Source organism: Solea solea, unplaced genomic scaffold (assembly GCF_958295425.1).
Source record: "Solea solea unplaced genomic scaffold, fSolSol10.1 scaffold_110, whole genome shotgun sequence".
In the NCBI taxonomy this organism is placed as follows: domain Eukaryota; kingdom Metazoa; phylum Chordata; class Actinopteri; order Pleuronectiformes; family Soleidae; genus Solea; species Solea solea.
In genome coordinates, this window is record NW_026704088.1 from 32,501 (window position 1) to 36,359 (window position 3,859).

Below are 3,859 nucleotides of genomic sequence, written 5' to 3' on the forward strand. Positions count from 1 at the left end.
ACGACTTCCACGGTCCGTATCTCGGTCATTTCTCCACCTTTTCGGATGGAACCAACGGTGTCGCGTTGCCCCGGTCCCCGCCGAGGGCCCTGGGGCGTGGGATCCTGAGTTTTCCCCGTGCTTCCTGTGGTTTTCGGCCGTGGAAAAACCCTAGGCGCGCCGGTTCTCGGGACCGGGCCGAGCGCCGACCTCTGTCCGAGCGCGAGCGCCTATTTTCGGATACGCCGAGTCGATTTCAACGGTCCGTATCTCGGTCATTTATCCACCTTTTCGGGTGGAACCGACGGTGTCGCGTTGCCCCGGTCCCCGCCGAGGGCCGTGGGGCGTGGGATCCTGAGATTTCCCCGTGCTTCCTGTGGTTTTCGGCCGTGGAAAAACCCTAGGCGCGCCGGTTCTCGGGACCGGGCCGAGCGCCGACCTCTGTCCGAGCGCGAGCGCCTATTTTCGGATACGCCGAGTCGATTTCAACGGTCCGTATCTCGGTCATTTATCCACCTTTTCGGGTGGAACCGACGGTGTCGCGTTGCCCCGGTCCCCGCCGAGGGCCGTGGGGCGTCGGGTCCTGAGTTTTCCCCGTGCTTCCTATGGTTTTCGGCCCTCGAAAAACCCAATTCGCCCCGGTTCGAAAAAGCGGCACTTAGAAGAAATTTCGAAAAAGTGCGCTCACTTGGAAGCCGTGTTCCTATGTATGTGCCGGGAGTGTCGCACACAACCCACACAAACTCGACCAAACATGCTCTCTGGCCCATGTTGCGCAGCATCCCGGTAAACTCGGCCAAACATGCTCTCTGGCCCATGTTGCGCAGCATCCCGGTAAACTCGAACCAAACATGCTCTCTGGCCCATGTTGCGCAGCATCCCGGTAAACCTCCGCCGCGGTTCTCGGGACCGGGGCCGAGCGCGAGCGCCTATTTTCGGGTAAATTGTGACGACTTTTGACGGGCCGTATCTCGGTCATTTCTCCACCTTTTCGGGTGGAACCAACGGTGTCGCGTTGCCCCGGTCCCCGCCGAGGGCCCTGGGACGTCGGGTCCCGAATTTTCCCCGTGCTTCCTATGGTTTTCGGCCGTGGGAAAACCCTATTCGCCCCGGTTCTCGGGACCCCGGCCGAGCGCCGACCTCTGCCCGAGCGCGAGCGCCTATTTTCGGGGTAAATTGTGACGACTTCCACGGGTCATATCTCGGTCATTTCTCCACCTTTTCGCATGGAACCAGCGGCGTTCCACTCCTCTGGCCCCTGCGCAGAGCCCTGCGTTGTGACATTTTGATAAAAGCATCACCCTGGGTGGCCCTGGGAGGCGTACCTATTTTTTTGGCATAAAGAGGGGCGATTTAAAACGGGCCGTATCTCCGTCACTCCTGCACCTTTTCGCATGGGATGAACGGCGTTCCACTCCTCTGGACCCTGTGCAGAGCCCTGCCTTGTAACATTTTGATAAAATCACGTTTTTAGCCATTCTCCCGTCGGTGGCCCTGGGAGGCGTACCTATTTTTTTGGCTTAAAGAGGGGCGATTTACAACGGGCCGTATTTCGGTCACTCCTGCACCTTTTCGCATGGGATGAACGGCGTTCCACTCCTCTGGACCCTGTGCAGAGCCCTGCCTTGTAACATTTTGATAAAATCACGTTTTTAGCCATTCTCCCGTCGGTGGCCCTGGGAGGCGTACCTATTTTTTTGGCTTAAAGAGGGGCGATTTACAACGGGCCGTATTTCGGTCACTCCTGCACCTTTTCGCATGGGATGAACGGCGTTCCACTCCTCTGGACCCTGTGCAGAGCCCTGCCTTGTAACATTTTGATAAAATCACGTTTTTAGCCATTCTCCCGTCGGTGGCTCCTCTGGCTCTCTGCTCCCCCAGCCTGGGCTCCTCACCTTGGGCCACAGCCCCCTGCTCACAGAGCCCCCTGCTCCTCTGGCTCTCTGCTCCCCCAGCCTGGGCTCCTCACCTTGGGCCACAGCCCCCTGCTCCTCTGGCTCTCTGCTCCCCCAGCCTGGGCTCCTCACCTTGGGCCACAGCCCCCTGCTCCTCTGGCTCTCTGCTCCCCCAGCCTGGGCTCCTCACCTTGGGCCACAGCCCCCTGCTCACAGAGCCCCCTGCTCCTCTGGCTCTCTGCTCCCCCAGCCTGGGCTCCTCACCTTGGGCCACAGCCCCCTGCTCCTCTGGCTCTCTGCTCCCCCAGCCTGGGCTCCTCACCTTGGGCCACAGCCCCCTGCTCCTCTGGCTCTCTGCTCCCCCAGCCTGGGCTCCTCACCTTGGGCCACAGCCCCCTGCTTCTCTGGCTCTCTGCTCCCACAGCCTGAGCTCCTCACCTTGGGCCACAGCCCCCTGCTCCTCTGGCTCTCTGCTCCCCCAGCCTGGGCTCCTCACCTTGGGCCACAGCCCCCTGCTCCTCTGGCTCTCTGCTCCCCCAGCCTGGGCTCCTCACCTTGGGCCACAGCCCCCTGCTCCTCTGGCTCTCTGCTCCCCCAGCCTGAGCTCCTCACCTTGGGCCACAGCCCCCTGCTCCTCCGGCTCTCTGCTCCCCCAGCCTGAGCTCCTCACCCCGGGCCCCTGTCACAGGGCTCCGGGACCCAGCACTTTTGCCAAAACACACATTAAATGCACAATTAAGCCCACGTTAGTGGGCTTATGGCTGCAGTTGCTTGACCCTTCCGCCCAGCTTTAAAATCTTCCGTGCCCCTGGTCACCAAAGCGGCCTTCTGCCCCTGGTCACCAAAGCGGCCTCGTGCCCCTGGTCACCAAAGCGGCCTCGTGCCCCTGGTCACCAAAGCGGCCTCGTGCCCCTGGTCACCAAAGCGGCCTCGTGCCCCTGGTAACCAAAGCGGCCTCGTGCCCCTGGTAGCCAAGGGCACTTAGAGTAAATTTTGAAAAGTTGGCACTTAGAAGAAATTTCAGATTCGCGCCCCTGGTAGCCAAGGGCACTTAGAGTAAATTTTGAAAAGTTGGCACTTAGAGTAAATTTTGAAAAGTTGGCACTTAGAAGAAATTTCAGATTCGCGCCCCTGGTAGCCAAGGGCACTTAGAGTAAATTTTGAAAAAGTTGGCACTTAGAAGAAATTTCAGATTCGCGCCCCTGGTAGCCAAGGGCACTTAGAGTAAATTTTGAAAAGTTGGCACTTAGAGTAAATTTTGAAAAGTTGGCACTTAGAAGAAATTTCAGATTCTCGCCTCGTGCCCCTGGTAGCCAAGGGCACTTAGAGTAAATTTTGAAAAGTTGGCACTTAGAAGAAATTTCAGATTCGCGCCCCTGGTAGCCAAGGGCACTTAGAGTAAATTTTGAAAAGTTGGCACTTAGAGTAAATTTTGAAAAGTTGGCACTTAGAAGAAATTTCAGATTCTCGCCTCGTGCCCCTGGTAGCCAAGGGCACTTAGAGTAAATTTTGAAAAGTTGGCACTTAGAAGAAATTTCAGATTCTCGCCTCGTGCCCCTGGTAGCCAAGGGCACTTAGAGTAGATTTTGAAAAGTTGGCACTTAGAGTAAATTTTGAAAAGTTGGCACTTTGAAGAAATTTCAGATTCGTGCCCCTGGTAGCCAAGGGCTATGGTCCGGGGGGGGGGGGGGAGGGAGTCGGGGCCGACCCGACAAAAGCTTGGATCGAGGGCTGACTTTCAATAGATCGCAGCGAGGGAGCTGCTCTGCTACGCACGAAACCCGGACCCAGAATCAGGTCGTCTGCGAGTGATTTAGCACCAGGTTCTCCACAAACATGCGTTCCGATGAAGGAGAGGGGCGACCGTCCGTCCGGCCGCGCCCCAACCCTGTCACGAGGGGCTCTGCTCACCGACCGAGGCCGGCTATCCGGGGCCAACCGAAGATCCGCGGCGCTACGGTATCGTTACGTCTAGGCGGGATTCT